This window comes from Pelodiscus sinensis, unplaced genomic scaffold, assembly GCF_049634645.1.
Source record: "Pelodiscus sinensis isolate JC-2024 unplaced genomic scaffold, ASM4963464v1 ctg36, whole genome shotgun sequence".
NCBI lineage: Eukaryota > Metazoa > Chordata > Testudines > Trionychidae > Pelodiscus > Pelodiscus sinensis.
In genome coordinates, this window is record NW_027465931.1 from 2,702,964 (window position 1) to 2,725,628 (window position 22,665).

Here is a 22,665-nt window from a genome sequence, read left to right on the forward strand (position 1 = left end):
GCCCTCATTCAGGCAACCCCCCTGTGACGGCGCGTTGGGGTTCCCCGTCTCCTGCACCCCCGAAATGGCATGAACAGACTCCACCAGCCAGTAGAATTGAGGGTGGTTTATTGCTCCTCCAGGATACAGCACAGCACAGATGTCATCTGGTTACAGGAACTGGGGCTAAGAGGCCTCAGTGCCCCCTTTGAGATGGGGGGGATCCCAGCCCCCTCCCCAGTTCCTTCTTCCCTGCTTTCCAGCCAGGAACTAACTCACTCTCCTCCAGCCCTGCCCCCCAGCCAGGGCAGCATTCCACCTTCCTTTGTTCCTCTCCATGGGGGTCAGCTGGCCAAACCAGTTGGGATACCCTCTTTGCATAGTGACTCATCGCTTGTCTGCTCGGTGGAACTACAGACAGCAGCCAGAGAGTTAGCAGGTTACCCCCCACTACGTCACAGTTCTCCCCCCTCCGAGAGCAAACTGAGCAGGGTCACTCCACTCGTGACCTAGGGAAGTTCGGGTCCTCTGCGTGGGAACCCGCCCTGGGGACATGGGTGCTCCCCTTGACTCGGGCCAGCCGCGGCGAGGCCCCACACGAATTGGCTTCCCTCTGTCCACTCGTCGCACCGCTCCAGGGCGACTGGCACAGGCCTGTCCTCGGGGGTCACACCCACCCTTCCGCTGGCCTTGATCTCTGGCCGGGGTCTCTCGGGCCGGGACCATGAGCCCAGTGAGCCTTCTCTGGACAGCCAGGGCGGCTTCCACACCCGACGCTCCATCCAGGGGGGTCTTCCCCTCCCATAACTCTCTCAGCAAGCCCAGAGGCTCCTCTATCTGGGGTAGGGGCCCCCAAGCAGTTTTCCTCCTGTCTTGGGCCTTCCCGCCCCTCTGGCAGGAGTCACAGGACCGGCAGTACCGCTGCACGGCTGCAAAAATTCCCGGCCAGTAGAAGTGTTGGAGCAGCCTCAGCCGGGTGCTCTGGATCCCCTGGTGGCCCGCCATGGGGACGTCGTGGGCCAAATACAGCAGCTCAAGGCAATACTTTCGGGGGACGACCAGCTGCCGCTGGACCCCCCATGCCTTCACCTTCCTGGGGGGAAGCCATTCCCGGAACAGGAATCCCCGCTCCCACAGAAATCTCTCCTGGCCACCTCTTCCCAGGGGCTGAGCCACACGGAGGCCAGCCTGGTCCCTCAGCCTCTGCAAGGAGGGGTCTGCCTGCACCTCAGCCTGGAATTCAGCTGCTGAGGCAGGGATCGGGACCTGTTCCCCACCCTTGCCTAGTTTCGGTAACCGGGTTTGGTTCTTTAAAGGATTTGAAACCACAGAGAGAGGAATACTTCTTTTTAGGGTCAAACAAAGATTATTTATTTTTTCTATTTACTTTATAATCAATTTTCCATTTAAATCAATTCATTATTTTTGATTCTTTTAAGACAATATAATATACAAAGAAAAAGTAGAAAAACAGTACAGTTAAAAATAACAAGAAATAATAACTTCTCCTACTGATATACCCTCCTGAGTTACCTTTAAAAAATTGATGGAGTTAACAGTTATATAATACTCACGTTAAGAAAGATAGAAGCATTGCTTAGATTCAGGAGATATTCTTTTCTTTATGTTTTTCCTTTCTTTGGATTTTTCGTTGCAACTTACGACCGGTATTTGTTCCCCTTTCGGAGCTTATGTGCGGCAGCGAGATTCAGCGCCGGGGAGGGAGCCCTGGTTGATCAGACCTGGCTTTTCGGATTCGCAACCCGTCCGCTCGTGGTCTGTTTCAGCCAACCTTATATACCCTGTTTCGGTATTTTGGTATCCTCCACTCGCCTGACAATTGCTGACGTTAGATTTTTGTTGTCTCATTCTGCCCTTACAAAAAACTTTCGTCTGCTCCATTTGGGGTAATCAGCACTTTGTTGCATACTGCTGTCTGAGTTACTTACTTCCCTAAAAGCAGGGTTATTGTTGGTCAACCAATCAAATTTTGTTTTTATTTTTATCTCCTGTATCTGAGAGTGCTGCCTTTCCTTTCCACTTACAATTAAACTGGTGCTCATTTGACATATTCTGGGTAGGCCTCAATACCTTCCTTTCACATCCCCCCGTGTCAAATGAGACACTTTAATTACAATAACTCTATTTCCCTCTGTGCTTGTGCATCTGCTATTTGCTCATTTTCTATTTGTTTTATTTTCATATATTTTATAGTTTGTTTTTGGGAAAATATTCCACACATATATAATATTCTTATCACAATTATTAATATTATTATTGCACAAACAATCCAAAACCATTTTCCTGATATCAACATGGATAAAAATTTCCAAACACTTGCTCCCCATCCTATTGCACTTTCTATACCCTTATTAATTGTTCCATCCAAATCATTTAATATGTTCACAATTGTTATGGGTGATTCGTCCACATTCCTTACAGTTTGATTCTTGATTGCTAGCTCAATAAATTTTCCATTTTTTAACAAAATGTTCCAATTTCGTTTCTCCACGTCCAGATTTATAACCTCTATTTTTTGTAAGTCCAGTTTTTGTATTGTGAAATGCTCCACTCGTAATATTACTTGGGCGTCTTGGAAAGTTTGTTTTGTTATGGCTTTCACTTCTCCTGTTAAAAATCGGATCCACAACACCGTATTTTGTTCAATAGTCTTATTGCCTTTTCCAGTGCAGTTGTATCCCATTTGTGTTAAGTTCCATAGTCCATTTACATTACAAAAAGGTACGGTGACATTCATTTTAACTGGTACAACATAACATTTATTATGCATTATCTTTTTGCTTAACAATTGCCAAATTGAGTCACTACAGTGACAAACAATTAAATGGGTCTGGTTAGAGTCTATGTATTCTTTACATTTGTTTGGTAACCAATTAATTTTACCTGTTAATGTGGACACAACTTTCTGTCCATTAAACAATGCTGGTTTACACATCCTGAACTTTTCTGAACTATTACACCAACGCTCAGGTGTAGTAACCATTCCTCTTCCCCAAACTTCACTTGTTTCTTTATATCCTACTTGTTGGTACACCATTGCTTCCCATCCTATTTTAATTCTATGGGATGTTATTTCATGACTTATTTGTGCTGTATTTGGTATTTTTACCAATGGTGCCCTTCCACTTATCCCTCTCTCATCTTCCTCAATTTTTTGCAATAATTTTTTTCTAAAACTACTACTACTATACAAACTTATACAATTTAGATTATTTAAATACATAGATATATTTTTACTCCATTCTTGTGTTTTATCAGCATTTGTATTAGATATGTTTACAGCTGTATTTACCCAATGTAATAATTTTGCCGTTTCAGCTTTCATGGTGACTATTATTTTTTTTACTTAATGAATCAATTGCTAACAAATCTGGTTTTACATCCTCCTCCCATTGCCTTAATAATTTTTTGGTTGCCCATATATCCCATGCTCCTCTTTTCTTTCTTCGTGACCCCCATGTTGTGCAATTTATGCTATATTTTATATTCCTTCCTTCATTTTCATATGCTGGTTGCAATCTTATTATTACTCCTCCTGTTTCTGTTGATTGTAATTTTGAGGGGGGTATTACAACTGTTAATGTTGGAAGGGTTGTATTACTATCTGGTGTAGCTAAGGCTGTGGTTCCAGATAGTGGAATTGTTACAAATGTGGGTTGGATCCATGGGTCACATGTTTCTGTTGAGTTGCTAATATTAAGCCATACACCATATAAGGGTGTTAAGCTAAAGCCAAATACACCCAGGCTTGAGGCCTGTATGCCTATCATTGTATTGGGGGGGGGGGTGCTATCATATGATTTGTTTACCCAATTGTTCATATTAGCTTCAATACTATACAAGCGGGACATATTCCAACTGGTATCATTTTCCTGAACTATAACTAGAGTTTGATTTACCTCCTCTTTCCAGTGGATGGTATATTTTATTTTACACACTTGCCACTGGGCTGGTTTGTTAGCTAATTTAGTTTGGGTGGTGTTGTTATTTTCGACCCAGGTCCAGTTTTGTTGTAATGGATCATACTTACCATCTACGCTGGTCCATCCTGCACCATTAACGTGATTTTCAGTGATGATGAACAACCTGTAACATATAATCTTGCGTAACTGTTAATTTCATTCTCTACTACTTAGCCAATTATGGTGTGCTAATCCTTTTCTTGTTTTTGTTGTGATTACATAGGTGAATGGTAACTTTCCAGCTTCCATTACTGTTCCTTCCAATGCCACTCTTTTCTCCTTATCCTCCGTTGGCCATACAATCCATATTTTTTCTCCTTGCTTATAGGAGGGCTCCCAGTTTGGTTGCTGCTTAGGTTTTATATCTGGCCATCGGCTTGTATGTTCATTCATATTTAATAAAACTGTATCCAATACTAGGTGCCAACCTTTAAAGGTGCCATCCTTAGTTGCCATTTTTAAATGTTGTTTTAAAATATCAATTTTCTTTTCTACTACTCCGCTGGATTGAGGATGGTATGGGAGATTTAAATGCCATGTTATGCCCTTTTCCATGGACCATTGTTCTAATTTTTTACTTCCAAATGGTGGGCCTCCATCTGACTGTATTATTTGTGGGCGTCCCCAAGCTGCCATTATTTTTTCTAAGGCTTTTAGTATGTGTTCTGCTTTTGTTTTTTTCAAAGGAATTACCATAGTACTCTGACTTCCCAAATCTACTACAATTACTCCCTTTGGGTATTGTTTAGCATTTAGTAATGGTCCTATTAAATCTATTTGCCAGTGGTTTCCTGGTTTATAATATTCTGGGTTATATGCACCATAGGCATATTTTAGCTGATGCATGCGTTTAGTATTGTGACAGATTTTACAGGCTTTATGTATTTTTTCATGTTCTTTTACTCCAATTATTGATTCTCCTCCTGTGTATTGTCTTATCCATTCTCTTTCCTTTTGTATCCCAAAGTGGCCTGTACATTCATGTAACCATTTTATGAATGGATCCACTTCTCCTTTTTCTTTGGTTTTTTCTACTAACACTTCAAATTCTTGCAATTCTTTATCTAGTTGTTTGTGGTCAGGATTGTATCCTTCTTTATGGCTAGGGATATGTTTCACTGATGTGCCACTTACGTGATTTCTAATTATGGCTCATATTTCTCTCCACCCTGCATGTGTTTCAATGTCTGTATTCCCTTTTAACAGTGTCTTTATACAATACATACTATCTATATCTAATTCCCATGGTTCGTTAGGGTGACTCTCTTGTGCATGTTGTAATCCTATTCTAACTCCTTCTACTTCTGCTTCTTGGGCATTCACTTTTTCCCCTAACACAATAAAGAACTGTATCTAATTCCTAACAGAAAACCAAATATGGCTTTTTCTTCCTTGTTTGGGTCTTTCCCCTTCTTCGGGGTTTGGAAACTTTCACACGTTTTACTCGTGTCTCTCAGGGGTTCGTATGTTGGTGCTGGGGTATGTTTGCATACTACTTCCAAATCATTTATAGTTTCCAGTATTCCCCAAACACTAGTCCCTGTTAGGGCTGTTAGCCACAATTTTAGGCTTTGGTTTCCTTCCTTATTTTCTACTCCTTGCCATACCATTTGTGCTGTTACTCTGTCCATTGTTATCAGACCTGGATCCCCTATATATTTAAATTGGTGAGGATCAGCTCTCTGTGCTGCTGTTAACTGGTCTTGGGCTGCTGTTGTGGGTTGGTAAAATAGGAAGGAAATTCCAACAGCTGCAGCTTTAACATCTTCCTTCGTTTTTATGCAACCCTCTGGTACAGCTCCTCCCTGCCCTGTAGCTGCTATTGATAAGGCTACTGCGGCTGGTAAAGTTAACGGCCAGTCTTCATTCCCTATAGCTGAACTCATTTTCATCAGCCCTCCTGAATATCCGGGATTTCCTGTTAATATAGTTAGCTCTGATTGTGAAATTAATTCATTCATATTTTCCATTACTAGCCTTCCTACCCACACTACTGGGTTCTCTCCCTGTCTCCTTCGGGTTCGACTTATTAAGTCATTCATTTCTATTCGGGATCTTTCCCTTGATTCCATAGTGGCTACAGGTGGAAGTCCTCCCCTCTGTTTATATATTATTTGTGTTATCGGATGAGCTTTGACCAAATCATCTCCAGCCTCAATCTTTTCTCCTATCTCCTTCTCACATTTACATTCCCCTGTGCATATTCCTTCCGTTAGCATATCCCATGGATATACACCTCCTTTTAATACTTTTTTCCTTTCTTCCTTTTGATTTTCCTCTATGACTGATTCAGGATAAGGAGGGGGTGGGGCTGTTGGTTTTATTATATCTTTTTTCCCATTATTTCCCTTTTTCTCTCTCTCCTGAGTTTCTTTTTTTAATAAGGCTTGTAGGGTATTTACTGTGCCTTCTAATTTAGTTATTGTATTTCCGGCTTTTTTCAACCAGTGCCAAAGTACACGGACCCCTTTATTTGGATCCCATTTGTCGGCAGTTAATTTTTTCTTTTCTCTAGCATATCTTATAAGGTCCTCTAGTACCTCTCCCATCAACTTGTCAGTTGTTTGACTTGGCAATTTTAATATTTCTGGGGTACCCCCATTTCGATACGGATCTGTCATATCGGCTGTTCTTTCTAATATGTTTTGCAATTTTTTATAATCTGTTTCTTTAGATGGGTTTTTTTTGTGTTACATCTGGTAATGGTACTTTGCAATCTTTTAACTCCCATTTCGCTAGATCATTATTAGCCATTAAACATCTCAACCCTGAACATGTTACATGTAGGGTATATGTATGATTTTCTTCCCCTATTGCTAGAACTGCTCCTATTTTGAGCATGTTTTCTTCACTCTCATCCTTATTATGGTATAACCAGTGGTTGAGAGGTCCTATACCTTCTGTTTTGTTTAACCCATCAAAAGGGCATCCTCTGCTCTCGTCAAATCCTGTTCGTGACGCCATTTCGGTAACTGGGTTTGGTTCTTTAAAGGATTTGAAACCACAGAGAGAGGAATACTTCTTTTTAGGGTCAAACAAAGATTATTTATTTTTTCTATTTACTTTATAATCAATTTTCCATTTAAATCAATTCATTATTTTTGATTCTTTTAAGACAATATAATATACAAAGAAAAAGTAGAAAAACAGTACAGTTAAAAATAACAAGAAATAATAACTTCTCCTACTGATATACCCTCCTGAGTTACCTTTAAAAAATTGATGGAGTTAACAGTTATATAATACTCACGTTAAGAAAGATAGAAGCATTGCTTAGATTCAGGAGATATTCTTTTCTTTATGTTTTTCCTTTCTTTGGATTTTTCGTTGCAACTTACGACCGGTATTTGTTCCCCTTTCGGAGCTTATGTGCGGCAGCGAGATTCAGCGCCGGGGAGGGAGCCCTGGTTGATCAGACCTGGCTTTTCGGATTCGCAACCCGTCCGCTCGTGGTCTGTTTCAGCCAACCTTATATACCCTGTTTCGGTATTTTGGTATCCTCCACTCGCCTGACAATTGCTGACGTTAGATTTTTGTTGTCTCATTCTGCCCTTACAAAAAACTTTCGTCTGCTCCATTTGGGGTAATCAGCACTTTGTTGCATACTGCTGTCTGAGTTACTTACTTCCCTAAAAGCAGGGTTATTGTTGGTCAACCAATCAAATTTTGTTTTTATTTTTATCTCCTGTATCTGAGAGTGCTGCCTTTCCTTTCCACTTACAATTAAACTGGTGCTCATTTGACATATTCTGGGTAGGCCTCAATACCTTCCTTTCACACCTAGGTCTGGCGTCCCAGCCTGGTTGGACCCCGTGTCCACTGGGATGGGACCCTGAGGACTCTGCCGGGAGTCCTTCCCTGGACCCAGGCTGCCAGCCCCTCACTGGCTCTGGCTCCGGGTGGTGACTAGACCCCGCTGGGAATCATGGGGCCACTCCTCTAGGTCATTCCCCATCAGCACGTCGGTGGGCAAATGCGGGTGCACTCCCACTTCCTTGACACCTTCCTTGGCCCCCCCATTTCAGATGCACCTGGGCTACAGGCACCTTAAACGGGGACCCATCTATGCCCTTCAGGGTCAGCTGCGTGTGGGGTGGTATCCGGTTTAGGGCCACTATATCGGATCGGGCCAGCGTCACCTCCGCCCCCGTGTCCTAGAAGCCCGTCACCTTCCTACCATCCACCTCCAGGGGTATGAGGCACTCGCTCCGCAGGGGCCGTCCTGCCCCCACCCGGTACACGGAGAAATCCGCCTCCCGAGGATCAGGCCTCCCAGGGGAGGTGCACTGAGCATCCTTCCCCTCTCTCTGAGCTGAGGTTTGCCTGCCAGCCCCTGCCTCTGGGGCAGCCTGCCCTTCCTCCCGCCCTAGCCAGTTAACCCTGGAAAGTCCCCGGTCCTGGGACCTGGTGCACTGAGCCCTCTTGTGGCCTTTTTGCCCACAGCAATGGAAAGTTAGGCTTTGGGCTGTCTCTGTCCAGGCCCTGGCTGGTTCTCTGGGGCACAGACGACCTGTTCCTTGGGCTCGCCTCGTAGTTGACTCCCTCCGTCGCTCAGCCGAGATCCGGTCTCTGCGCGATTCCCTTTCTCTCTGGGACTCCCGTTCACACCCGGACCGGCTCTCCGTGAACTCATCTGCCAGTCTCCCGGCCTCCTGGAGGTTCTCTGGTCTCCGGTCCTTGAGCCAAAGCCTCAGTTCGGGTGGGCATGCTTCATAGAACTGCTCCATCAGGACCAGATTGAGCAGCTCCTCTGCGGTCTGGGCTCCGACTCCAGACACCCACTTGCGGCCGTATTGCGACAGGCGGGAGGCCAGATCCACATAGGTCTCCCGTGGCTCCTTCTGCACCCCCCGGAACCTCTTCCTGTACATCTCGGGGGTCAGCCCGAACTTGTGCAGCAGGGCCTCCTTGTCTCGGTTGAAATCCCCTGGCTGTAGGTCCTCCAGCTGACTAAGCACTCCGGCCGCTTCCTGGCTCAGTGCGGGGATGAGCTCCTGCAGCCAGTCAGCTGGGGGGACCCGTTGCAGTCCACAGGCCCTCTCAAAGGAGCTGAGGAACCCGTCTATGTCGCCCATGTCCTTCAATTGGGCCACCACAAGCCTCTCCAAGCGCCTGGCAGCCCCGGGACCCTGGGGCCCATCTGCACTTGGCGCAGCCGGTGCCCCGCCGGTTCTCCGCTCTGCCATGGCCAGCTCATGCTGTCACTGCCTCTCTCGGTCCTGGCGGTCCCTTTCTCAATCTTGGCGCTCCTTCTCTCGGTCCTGGCGGTCCCTCTCTCGGTCCTCCACTTCCAATTCCCTGATCCGCAGCTGGATCTCCAGCCGCCGCAGCTCTGCTGGGCTGGCCCCTGCCCTAGATGGGCTACAGCTTGCAGGCCTCCTGGGGGAAGCTGTCTCATCTCTCCGGTGGGTTCCATCACTCCTCCCCCTCTCTGAGCCTGACACACTCTCAGGAGGGGTCTGGCTGCTCCCCCTGGGGACAAGATCCTGGCCCTGTGGCTGGTCCTTCTCTTCCAGCTGGGCAATCAGCTGGGCCTTGGTTGCTTTCTGCACAGGCAAGCCCCTCTCTCTGCACAGCTTCACCAGCTCTGCCTTCAAGAGTCGGGCGTAGGCCATCTGCCCGCTGGTCCCCTCGGTGCAGACTCACCAGTCTAGTGCTGCAGTGCCCCACGATTCCCCGAAACCGCTTCACTCTGTCTCCAGCATGCCTGGCTACCGGGCTCTTGCTTCTACTGCGCCTTGTCGCTCGCCGCTGGAAGCTCCATCCACGGGGTGCAGTGCATCCCGCTCCTGACACCAGTGTGACGGCGCGTTGGGGTTCCCCGTTTCCTGCACCCCCAAAATGACATGAACAGACTCCACCAGCCAGTAGAATTGAGGGTGGTTTATTGCTCCTCCAAGATACAGAACAGCACAGATGTAATCTGGTTACAGGAACTGGGGCTAAGAGGCCTCAGTGCCCCCCTTGAGATGGGGGGATCCCAGCCCCCTCCCCAGTTCCTTCTTCCCTGCTTTCCAGCCAGGAACTAACTCACTCTCCTCCAGCCCTGCCCCCCAGCCAGGGCAGCATCCACCTTCCTTTGTTCCTCTCCATGGGGGTCAGCTGGCCAAACCAGTTGGGATACCCTCTTTGCATAGTGACTCATCGCTTGTCTGCTCGGTGGTGCTACAGACAGCAGCCAGAAAGTTAGCAGGTTACCTCCCACTATGTCACCCCCCCCCCCCCCCACACACCCAAATTATAAGAATGGCCGTACTGGGTCAGACCAAAGGTCCATCTAGCCCAGTGTCCTGTCTGCCGACAGTGGCGAATACCACATGCCCCAGAGGGAGGGATCACAACAGGTAATCCTCACAAGATCCCTCCCCTGTGCGGAAGAAAACAGGCCTTTACTCTGCGTTTGTGAGCAACAAGCAGTCAGAGACAGTTTATTCGAGCAATATTGCAAGGGAAGAAGCTGCTGTTAGGCAGATCGTCAAATAAAAAACAATTAGAAGCCAATATATATACTGTCTGTTTATATATAATAACAATAACAATTATTCCCCTTTCCATAACAATTCCCTTCAGACGCCACCTTATCTCAAGGTCTTCACTAGAGTCAGCATTCTATCCTCATCTCAAGCACAAGAGAGACGAGAGGCAAAAACAGCATCTCTCACAGTACTCTGCGTTGTTAGGTCTCAGAGTTAGCATGAGTTAGGCTAACCAGAAAGCAAAATGGCTACATACAAATCCCTTGGCTTCCACATTCCCCACTTTTGTGCTTCCAGCACAATTAACTTTCTAAACTTCTATATTCATTAGGCATTGTAACTCTGTTTTCAAATCAAGGGAATCAGCCCCACAGGTTTTGGTTGTTTGTAATGATAATACATGATGGCTGTGTCTACACTGGCCGCCTATTACGGAATAGGCATGCAAATGTAGCACTTGGGAAAAGGCAAATGCGCGGGGGATTTAAATATCCCCCGCGGCATTTGCATTTTCATGGCCGCCGCTTTTTTCCAGCTTGGAGATAAGCCGGAGAAAAGCGTCCAGACTGGCGCGATCCTCCGGAATAAAGCCCTATTCCGGAGGATCTCTTATTCCTACTTGCAAGTAGGAATAAGAGATCCTCCGGAATAGGGCTTTATTCCGGAGGATCGCGCCAGTCTGGACGCTTTTCTCCGGCTTATCTCCAAGCTGGAAAAAAGCGGCGGCCATGAAAATGCAAATGCCGCGGGGGATATTTAAATCCCCCGCGCATTTGCCTTTTCCCAAGTGCTACATTTGCATGCCTATTCTGTAATAGGGGCCAATGTAGACGTAGCCGATAAGTATAAACATGAAGGCTGTGTCTAGATTGGCATGATTTTCCGGAAATGCTTTTAATGGAAAAGTTTTCCGTTAAAAGCATTTTTGGAACAGAGCATCTAGATTGGCTCAGATGCTTTTCCGCAAAAGCACTTTTTCCGGAAAAGCGTCCATGCCAATCTAGACACGCTTTTCCGCAAAAAAGCCCCGATTGCCTTTTTCGCGATCAGGGCTTTTTTGCAGAAAACAAATCTGAGCTGTCTACACTGGCCCTTTTGCGCAAAAGGGACTTTTGCCTGAACGGGAGCAGAATAGTATTTCCGCAAGAAGCACTGATTTCTTACAGTAGGAAGTCAGTGCTTTTGCGGAAATTCAAGCGGCCAGTGTAGACAGCTGGCAAGTTTTTCCAGAAAAGCTGCTGATTTTCTGGAAAAACTGGCCAGTCTAGACACAGCCGAAAGCTATTTCTATTATTACATCCTTTGTAACAACAATAAGCTAATCCTAAAACAAGCAAAAGCAATAATATCATTAATATCCCCACCATAATTCTATGATGGGGTTGCCTCATAGCCTTGATTACATAACACGATATATCATAACTGGTACATAGGAGAGATGTTCTATAGACTGTGTGAAAAGCATGCCTCTCGATTTGATAGGTAGTTTGAAGTACATGAATTTGGCCTTGTAGCTCAGAAATTTTCTGGACCTCTGGCAAGAGTGAAAGCAAATTTTGAAATCAGTCAGGTACTAGGGAAGTCCAATTAAAGGGTATCTGGAACCCAAGGGCTGTTTGTAGGACCTTGCGAACAGGTGAGTGCTAACAGGGAGTTTAGAGAGGGCGTTCTCCAGGTGAAGGAGAAGCAGATACAGGACTCTTGAGGGAAGTGTGTGTTGTTATTGGGGCTTTCTTACTGTGTGCTGAGCTTGTGTTTCTGAGTGAGGGTTGGTGTGTGGTGGGGTGGGTTTTCTTCCTGTGTTTTTGAGTGAGGCTTTAGAGAGGGAGTTCTCCAGGTAGAGGAGAAGCAGATACAGGACTCTTGAGGGAAGTGTGTGTTGTGTTTGGGGCTTTCTTGCTGTGTGCTGAGCTTGTGTTTGTGAGTGAGGGTTGGTGTGTGTTCTTTTTTTGTTTTGTTTGTTTTTTCCCCTGTGTTTGTGAGTGAGGCTTTTTTTTCCCCGCTTCCCCTTTGCCCTGCCCCTCCCCTTCATGGAGTGTGTGCTGTGATTGGCAGGTGGAAACTGTTGGCTTCTAATTAAAGTTTGAATTCTAGAAGCCTCTGCTGATTGGCTGAACCTTGGTAGGGGGAGGGACTTTCAGGCACTCCAGGGCTTTATAAGGCAGTGGGCAGCGACCAAGGAGCTTGCGAACAGGTGAGTGCTAACAGGGAGTTTAGAGAGGGAAGGGGATGAGGTTCTCTTGCCTTTCTTTTTAAATCCCTTCTCCAGGACAGCAGTGATGGATGGTGATAGGTCTGCTGTTGTTACCTGCACAGCGTGTGCCATGTTTGTCTTCCTCCCGGAAGAAAGAACGGATTTCATCTGCACTAAGTGCAGATTCACCATTTTGGAAGAAAAAATTAGAGGACTGGAGGCCCAAGTGTTGACCCTACGCTCGATCAGAGAGGATGAAGACTTCCTCGATAGAAGGCAGCATTTAATCCTTCAAGCACGGCAGGCAGAAGAGCCAGAGAGGGCAGTACGGGACCAGGAAGAGAACTGGCAGCATGTAACTTCTAGAAGGGGGAAAAGGCCAGCACGGGAATCCCCCGATGCTATAGAGGTAAGTAATCGCTTTCAGGCTCTCTCCACAGGCTCTGCAGTGCTGAATGCTTTGGAAGGGACCTCACAAGGAAGAAACTGGAAGGGAACACCATCTACTGGAAGGCATGGGATGCGTAGTCCTAGGGATGGGGGTTCCACGGCCACCACCCCCAAAAGGAAACTACGGGTGGTGGTGGTCGGGGACTCCCTCCTAAGAGGGACTGAGCCATCCATCTGCTGTCCGGACCTGGAATCTCAAGAGGTGTGCTGCTTACCGGGAGCTTGCATTCAGGATGTGACTGAGAGGCTTACCAAGCTGATCAAACCTTCAGATTGCTACCACTTCCTGCTTCTCCATGTGGGAACTAACGATACGGCCAAGAATGACCTTGAGCGGGTTACTGCGGATTATGTAGCGCTGGGAAGAAGGATCCAAGAATTCGGAGCTCAAGTGGTGTTCTCGTCCATCCTCCCTGTTGAAGGGAAAGGACTGGGCAGGGATCGTCGAATTGAGGACGTAAATGCGTGGTTGCGCAGGTGGTGTCACAGAGAGGGCTTTGGTTTCCTCGACCATGGGACTCTGTTCCGGGCACAAGGATTGTTAGGAAGAGATGGGATCCATCTAACGAAGGGAGGAAGGAGCATCTTCGCGGGCAGGCTTGCAAACCTAGTGAGGAGGGTTTTAAACTAGGTTCGTTGGGGTACGGTGACCAAAACCCTGAAGGGAGTGGGAAAGTCGGATACCGGGAAGAAATGCAGAGAGGAACGAGCAAGAAAGGAGGACCCCTGATTCGAATGGAGAAGATAGGGCGATCAACTGGTTACCTGAGGTGTTTGTACACTAATGCGAGAAGCCTGGGCAACAAACAGGGAGAACTGGAGGCCCTGGCCCAGACCAAGAAATATGATTTAATTGGGATAACAGAGACTTGGTGGGATGACTCGCGTGACTGGAGGGCTGTCATGGAAGGATATAGACTGTTCAGGAAGAACAGGCAGGGGAGAAAAGGAGGAGGAGTTGCACTATACGTAAGAGAGCACTATGATTGCTCTGAACTCCAGTATAAAGAGGGAGAAAAACCTGTTGAGAGTCTATGGGTTACATTTAAAGGAGCAAACAACAGCAGTGATGTTGTGGTTGGTGTTTGCTACAGGCCACCGAATCAGGTGGATGAGGTAGATGAGGCTTTCTTCGGACAACTGAGAGAAGCTTCCAAATCGCAGGCCCTGGTTCTTGTGGGGGACTTTAATCACCCTGAAATCTGTTGGGAAACCAATACGGCACTACACAGGCAATCCAGGAAGTTTTTGGAGAATGTTGGGGATAACTTCTTGGTACAAGTGCTGAAGGATCAGACCAGGGGCTGTGCGCAGCTTGACCACCTGCTCACAAACAGGGAGGAACTAATAGGGGAAGTAGAGGTGGGTGACAACCTGGGAAGCAGTGATCATGAGATGGTAGATTTCAGGATCCTGACCAAAGGAAGAAAGGAGAGGAGCAAAATACACACCTTGGACTTCAGAAAAGCAGATTTTGACTCCCTCAGAGACCTGATGGGCAGAATTCCCTGGGATGCTAACATGAAGGGGAAAGGAGTCCAGGACAGCTGGCAGTATTTTAAAGAAGCCTTATTGAAGGCACAGAAAGAAACCATCCCGACGCGTACCAAGAGAGGCAAACATGGTAGGAGACCGGATTGGCTTACAGGGGAAATCCTTGGTGAACTTAAGCACAAAAAGGAAGCTTACAAAAAGTGGAAACTTGGACAAATGACCAGGGAGGGGTTTACATGTATAGCTCGAGAATGCCGGGGGGTTATCAGGAAGGCGAAAGCGCAATTGGAATTGCGACTGGCTAAGGATGTGAAGGATAACAAGAAGGGTTTCTACAGGCATGTTAACAAGAAGAAGGTGATCAGAGAGGGTGTGCAGCCCCTACTGGATGAAGGAGGTAACCTAGTGACAGATGATGTGGGGAAAGCTGAAGTACTCAATGCTTTTTTGCCTCTGTATTCACGGACAAGGTGGGCTCCTGGACTAATGCGCTAAGTGACGCAAGATGGGATGAAGATGGACAGCCCGTGGTGGGTAAAGAACAGGTTAGGAACTATTTAGAAAAGCTAAACGTACACAAATCCATGGGTCCAGACTTAATGCATCCGAGGGTACTGAGGGAGTTGGCAAATGTCATTGAGGAGCCTTTGGCCATTATCTTTGAAAAGTCGTGGAGATCGGGAGAGATCCCGGATGATTGGAAAAAGGCAAATGTAGTGCCCATCTTCAAAAAAGGGAAGAAGGACGATCCAGGGAACTATAGGCCGGTCAGTCTTACCTCGGTTCCTGGAAAAATCATGGAAGGCATCCTTAAGGAATCCATTTTGAGGCACTTGGAAGAGAGGAAAGTGATTAGGAATACTCAGCATGGATTCACAAAGGGCAAGTCATGCCTGACCAATATGATTAGCTTCTATGATGAGGTAACTGGCTCTGTGGACGTGGGAAAGTCAGTGGATGTGATATACCTTGACTTTAGCAAGGCTTTTGATACGGTCTCCCACAATATTCTTGCCAGCAAGTTAAGGGAATGTGGATTGGATAAATGGACAGTAAGATGGATAGAAAGATGGCTAGAAGGCCGGGCCCAGCGGGTAGTGATCAACGGCTCGATGTCAGGATGGCGGTCGGTTTCTAGCGGAGTGCCCCAAGGTTCGGTTCTAGGACCGGTTTTGTTCAATAGCTTTATTAATGACCTGGATGAGGGGATGGATTGCACCCTCAGCAAGTTTGCGGATAACACTAAGCTAGGGGGAGAGGTAGATACGCTTGAGGGCAGAGATAGGGTCCAAAGTGACTTCGACAAATTGGAGGATTGGGCCACAAGAAATCTGATGAGGTTCAACAAGGACAAGTGCAGAGTCCTGCACTTGGGACGGAAGAATCCTAAGCGTTGTTACAGGCTGGGGACCAACCAATTAAGTAGTTCTGCAGAAAAGGACCTGGGGGTTACAGTGGATGAGAAGCTGGATATGAGTCAACAGTGTGCCCTTGTAGTCAAGAAGGCTAATGGCATATTAGGTTGCATTAAGAGGAGCATTGGCAGCAGATCCAGAGATGTCATTATTCCCCTTTATTCGGCTTTGGTGAGGCCACATCTGGAGTATTGTGTCCAGTTCTGGGCCCCCCACTACAAAAAGGATGTGGACGCATTGGAGAGGGTCCAGTGGAGGGCAACCAAAATGATTAGGGGTCTGGAGCATATGACCTACAAGGAGAGGCTGAGGGACTTGGGTCTGTTTAGTCTGCAGAAGCGAAGAGTGAGGGGGGACTTGATAGCAGCCTTCAACTTCCTGAAGGGAGGTTCCAAGGAGGATGGAGACAGGCTGTTCTCAGTAGTGACAGATGGCAGAACAAGGAGCAATGGTCTCAAGTAGTGGTGGGAGAGGTCCAGGTTGGATATTAGGAAAAACTATTTCCCTAGGAGGGTGGTGAAGCACTGGAATGGGTTCCCTAGGGAAGTAGTGGAGTCTCCATCCCTAGAGGTGTTTAAATCTCGGCTTGACAAAGCCCTGGCTGGGTTGTTCTAGTTGGGATTGGTCCTGCCTAGAGCAGGGGGCTGGACTTGATGGCCTTCTGAGATCTCTTCCAGCTCTATGGTTCTATGATTCTATGACCTTGTCTGCTGGCCAATAGATGATATGGTTTCCCACAGCAGTGGTGAGATTAAAGTGTATGTCTTGCAAGGTGGTAGTGTCAACATATATGCAGCTGTTATTGGCTTGAAAGAGCAGGTGTCCTGTCAGGGTAGTTCCTTGCCCCACACCTTCCGAACAAATTCTATCGTGAACAGTGACAACTTCCCCAGGCTTCAGCTTTTGTACACACTGAAGCTGTGGGGGTTCTAAAGGCCAAAGCGTCCATTGATTCCCTTTCCCTGTCCAAATATCAGGTGTTATTCCAGGAGCACGGACTATGAAACGGCTGGGCCCACCAGGCGGTTTAATCTCCCTGATGTCTCGGTGAACCACCCAATCCCACATGCATCCTCCCAACGGATCCGGCAGGATTCGGTATGTGGGGGCCCACACCCCTCCAACCGGCCCGTATGCTTGGAAGGAGCACTGTGAGTGCCTGCATCTCCACCCTGAGAATCTCCAAGTGTGTCTCCATGGCCACAGTTCTGACGGTATCCCCGAGGCATCCGCAAGGGCAGTGGGCCAGGTCTGATGCTCAAGATCACTCCGAATGGCTATTAGCTGGTGATTGAGGAAATCCTGAATTTCCGAACAAGCCAGATCCCACTGCAATTCCTTCTCTGCCTCAGTGATATCCAGTATCATCTTTGTCAGTAATTCCTGGGTCATTGAGCTAAGGGTGGAGATAACATGCAATTCACCGATTCCAGCCTGAACTTGGGTTAGCTGTGCTCCAGTAATAAGCCCTGTAGCTTCCTCTAGCTGTCCCAGCCTTTCCTCATGTTGTTGGCCCCTGTAAATATTCCATACTGTGGCTGCACTATTGGCACCATCCCACAGGCGGTCTCCCACGTCCCTTTTCTGTCTAGAGGAGACCCATGCCCTTTGCTGTGCTAACCAAATGACAGCCCCCTTAGAGCAGTTAGGATACAAGGAAGTAACTTGAAAGCTGGGTAAAGGTAGTGTGACTCTCACAGTCCCTAGTGTGTCATTAACTATTGTCCAATAATATTCTAGCACCTCTCTCTTAGACACAGTATCGTACCACATCTGCTGATTAATAACTAATATATTTCTGAACAATACTACTATTAATAACATGAGAAGGAGTATATTGCAATATAGCACAAGTCAAATTATTAATCATCTTAATACAAGTAAATTTTCCAGTAGGAGAACACATTCTCTGAGTGTGAATCTGATCATTGACTAATTGAGTAACCAGATAACAATAGGGGCCCCTTCCACCTGGTATACTACACATCCCGGGCATGGCCATCATATCAACCCCTCTGGAAAATCCTCCAATCTTAATTACAGATTTTCTTGGCTCAAGCCCATCTGGAGTGGCCCTATATACCTCTATCTCCACTGTTCCATCTGTTTTCCATCCAATTGTTCGCTCATATGAGAAATTCAGAACCTCAAAGAATAAATTCTCAAGACAATACTTAGCTAAATCACTAAGATGTGAAGGCCTTGGCCATTGGATTTCATCAGAATGTATAGTATTGTCTGTTTTTGGGTACGTTACCGGGATGACAGTGGAAGTGGAGGAGGTGGTGTGGACAGTGGTATCGAGGCGCTTTTGGTATTCTTCCTCTGAAAGCCAATTAGGGAGGGCCGTACACTCTGCTGGTATTTGTCCATAGGCACAGATCGCGGACCCTGGAAGAAACCCACCAAACCATTCAACACCACAGTCCCAACTGCGGGTTCCACAAGTCCCTCCTTGCCAGTGTATAATGCTCCGCCTTTTCCACCAAGGCCAGTTCTTAATGTCCTTTGTGGTCAGGAATTCTTGGATGTAAGCAGAGCGAATATTTCTTCTTCGTTCATGAAACAGTTGTGGTTTAGCATCATGCAGGGGAGAGGTTTCTAGCACATCACCCTGCAATGTTTTGGTTCTGTTGGCTGCAGGACTGTTAGTGGGCAAGGGAGAGGTTACCAGCACTTCACCTTGCCCTCTTCCCCAGTTGGCCTGCAGAAGGAAAAACAGGACTAGAAGGAGAGAGAAACTTATCAGTAGTCGGGAGCGAGTCATCCCGAGGTGGAGGGGTTCTTTTGCAGTGAGAAGCATGTGTCCAGGTAGCCAGTCCCTGGCACTTTACGGTGGTGTTGGTGGTTAGCAGAACCTGGTAAGGGCTTTTCCAGCGTGGGGCTAGAGTATTCTTTTGCTGATGGACCTTTATGTAGAACCAGTCTCCGGGTTCCAACGAATGACAAGGTTGCTCAGGGTCCTTGGGTAATGCTTCTTTTACCTGTAAATAAAAAAACCTAACACACTTCATTAATGCCTGGCAGTGATTAAGCATAGTGTCATCCATTAAATGAATGTCCATCTGGGCCAGTGTCAGTGAGGGTGCTGCTGGTAGTCGCATTGGGCGCCCAATCAGAATTTCATGAGGGCTGAGTCCAGTTTTCCGACTGGGATTGGCCCTCATACTCATCAAAGCTAATGGAAGGGCATCTGGCCATTTCAACTTCGTTTCTGCACAAATCTTGGCCAGTTTATATTTCAGAATCCCATTCTGACATTCCACTGTCCCAGCAGACTGCGGGTGGTGGGGACAGTGGAGGTTGTATTGAATCTGCTAAGCTGCACATAACTCTTTTACAATCTGTCCAGTAAAATGAGTACCACGATCACTATTAATACTAACAGGTATACCAAACCTTGGTATAAAATCTTTAAGCAAAAGTTTCACTTCAGACTTGGTGTCTGCCTTCCTGCAGGAGAAGGCTTCAGTCCAGCTTGAGAAAACATCAACTAACGCTAATACATACTCATAGTTACAGCATTTAGACATTTGAATGAAATCAATTTGAATATTTACAAAAGGTCCCCAAAGGGGGGGGGGGGAGGTGCGCTGCCTGCTCAACCTTAACAGCTTTTCCAACACTGTGTTGTTGACAAATGGTACATTGTTGGCAGTAATTCTGGGCCACAGAAGAAAAATCTGGTGCAAACCAGTCTCTCCTAACAGGATTAATCATCCCCTCTTTGCTCACGTGTGCCACCCCGTGGTGCACGCGAGCAAGATAGGGCATGAGCACCCTAGGCACAACCAGGCGTCCATCTGGGGAGCACCAGAGGTGATCAGGATGCAAAAAGCACCCAGCAACACTCCAAGAACATTTTTCAGCTTTTAGCGCCATCTCCTGTATTCTGGTGAGATTGTCAAGGGAAGCCAATGGAGGTTGCTCAATCAAAGCAAAAGCACATACAGCCCGAGGGGGGCGGGCAGAAAGGGCCGCAGTCTTGGCTGCTTTATCAGCCACGGCATTTCTGCATGTAACATCATTATGAGGGATTAGGTGTGCAGCACATTAACAATAGCAATATCTTTGGGTAACAAAAGAGCATCTAAAGGAGCAGCTACATACTGACCATTCTTAATAGGGGAATCAGAGGAAGTTAGAAAGCCTCTGGCTACGTCTAGACTGGCATGATTTTCCGCAAATGCTTTTAACGGAAAAGTTTTTCCGTTAAAAGCATTTGCGGAAAAGAGCGTCTAGATTGGCACGGACGCTTTTCCACAAAAGCACTTTTTGCGGAAAAGTGTCCGTGCCAATCTAGACGCGGTTTTGCGCAAGAAAGCCCCGAACGCCATTTTCACCATCGGGGCTTTTTTGCGCAAAACAGTTTTTAGCTGTGTAAGCGGGGTCAGGGTAAGCTCTACCCTGACATCTGGTGGTGAACTGTGGCAAGTGGTGCAAAGAGACTCCAGGGGCTGATCCCAATTTGCATAGACACACCCACCCTGTCTAGTATGTGCCACAGCAGCTCAAATGGTCACTTTGGCCACTGTGGGAGCTCCAGTCTCTCTGTTATTGAGGCAGAGGGGATAAAAGTGTTGTTACCCTGATTATGCAAATCAAGGACAATGGAATGGTGGAACTGTTTATGACAGAGGGATTCGCCATAAACTAAGTAGCACTCGCTAGACAAGGGGATGGGTTCCAAACCCAGTCAAATTGAGAGAGAGTGGTGAGAGGTTTTTGTACTTGGTGGTGGGGTGCTGTTTGAGGGCCTAAACTATACCTATTGCTAATCTAGATGCAGTTTTCTGGAAAGAAAAAGAAGCTCTGATTACCATTTTTGTGGTTTTTTTTTTTTTTTTTTTTTTTTTTGCAGAAAACAGTACTATGCTGTTTATACTAGTCCTCTTGTGCAAATGATTTGTGTGAGAGGACTTTTGCCCAAATGGGAACAGCACAGTATTTCTGCAAAAACACTGGTGATCTCATGTAAGATTATCAGTGTTTTTGTGGAAATACTATGCTGCTCCTGTTTGGGCAAAAGTCCTTTTGTGTAAAACTTTTGTGCAAAAGGGCCAGTATAGACAGTTCAGATTTGTTTTCTGCAAAAATGGTGATCAGGGCTTTTTTGCGGAAAAGTGCGTCTAGATTGGCACAGATGCTTTTCTGCAAAAAGTGCTTTTGTGAAAAAGCGTCCATGCCAATCTAGATGCTCTGTTCCAAAAATGCTTTTAATGGAAAACTTTTCCGTTAAAAGCATTTTTGGAAAATCATGCCAGTCTAGACGTAGCCCTGGTGTACAGTAAATAGTACAACCCAATTCACATAAAAGATCTCGTCCCAGCAAATTAACTGGGGAGGATGGACTAAGTAAAAAAGCATGTTGATCTGAAATGGGTCCTAAGGAAACAGAAAGAGGTTTTGAGAAAGGATGAGGAATGGATTGATTAATATCTGCCCATGAAGGATTGTAACAGTGGATCACTGTTTGGAGTTCCTCCTTAAATTTTCTAGGCTCTTCCCTGATCTTTGGAAATTCTTTGGCCAGATTTTTTTTTAAGGTCCCCTGGTGTCCAAGAAGCATGCACTGTTACCAAGGCATCCCCTACACCAGGCAGTTGTCTTATGAGAGCTAGGAATGCAGGGCTACCCTGTAAAGCTGGGGCCAGTTGACGCCTAGGGCGCCCTGCAATTGGGGTATAGGATCCGGTAGAATCAAACGAGCCAGGGAATGGATCAGAATGCCCCCCCCCCGGGTGTGCTGACCACCGGGCGCTGGCGAAGAAGAGCCTGTTGCAGAAAGATCAAATTGCGCAGGTGAGCCCTGTATTAAGGAGCTTGATACAGCTGTCTGGTTAAAAGACACAGCCAGCAAAAGTGGAGAGGAGGGGGAGGAAGAGGGCAGCAGCCGTTGCTGCTGCTGTGGAGCACTGCAGAAAAAATCCACAATGTCTTCAGCTGTTTCCCCCTCACTCTCAGTCTTTATTAACTGGGGATATAAAGGAGCCAAAGGAGTTAGGGAAGTAGATTTAGTGGGAAGACATCCAGATGTCTTGCATTTTCATTTTAAATCCTGCACTTGAGTTTTTAATTTTTCTTGGGAGTCCTTTAGACTCCGCAGTCTAAAATCATGGAGTCTTTTTTTGTAGTTTCCTCCCACCAATAGACAAATTAGCATACGTGAAAAGATTCCAATCTGTCAGGGTATGTCTACACTACCACCCTAGTTCGAACTAGGGTGGTTAATGTAGTCATTCGAAGTTGCAAAGGAAGCCCGGGATTTAAATATCCCAGGCTTCATTTGCATCTTGCCGGGCGCCGCCATTTTTAAATCCCCGTTAGTGCGGACTCCGTGCCCGCGGCTACACGCGGCATGGAGTAGGTAGTTCGAATTAGGCTTTCTAGTTCGAACTAGGGTGGTAGTGTAGACATACCCTTAGTCACACGGGGAGTAGGGGAAGAGTGAGTATAGTTAGTATAGTGCAGTGGTCCCCAACCTTTTGAGGTTGTCGGGCGCCAGGGGGCATGGCCGTTTGCCCATCGGGCACCAGGGGGCGGGGACACTTGCACGCCCGGGGGCGGGGCCCCCCCAGCTGCGCGCCCGGGGGCGGGGCCCCCTCCAAGGGCCGCGCGCCCGGGGCCGGTGCTCCCCCCCCCACCGAATGCCGCGCGCCCGGGGCCGGCGCTCC

General features: G+C 46.9%; 1 protein-coding gene and 1 long non-coding RNA gene across 2 annotated transcripts in view; one reads left to right on the plus strand and one right to left on the minus strand.

Annotated features, from left to right (window-relative positions):
- Positions 1–22,665, plus strand: part of LOC142825134 (uncharacterized) — a 212,115-nt gene that overhangs the window by 151,528 nt on the left and 37,922 nt on the right. The gene's annotated exons all lie outside the window — the stretch shown is intronic.
- Positions 3,372–8,018, minus strand: LOC142825138 (uncharacterized). The gene is made up of 2 exons (XR_012899627.1): positions 7,213–8,018; positions 3,372–4,086 (listed from the first exon to the last, which is right to left on the minus strand). It is a non-coding gene; the product is annotated as an uncharacterized LOC142825138 (long non-coding RNA).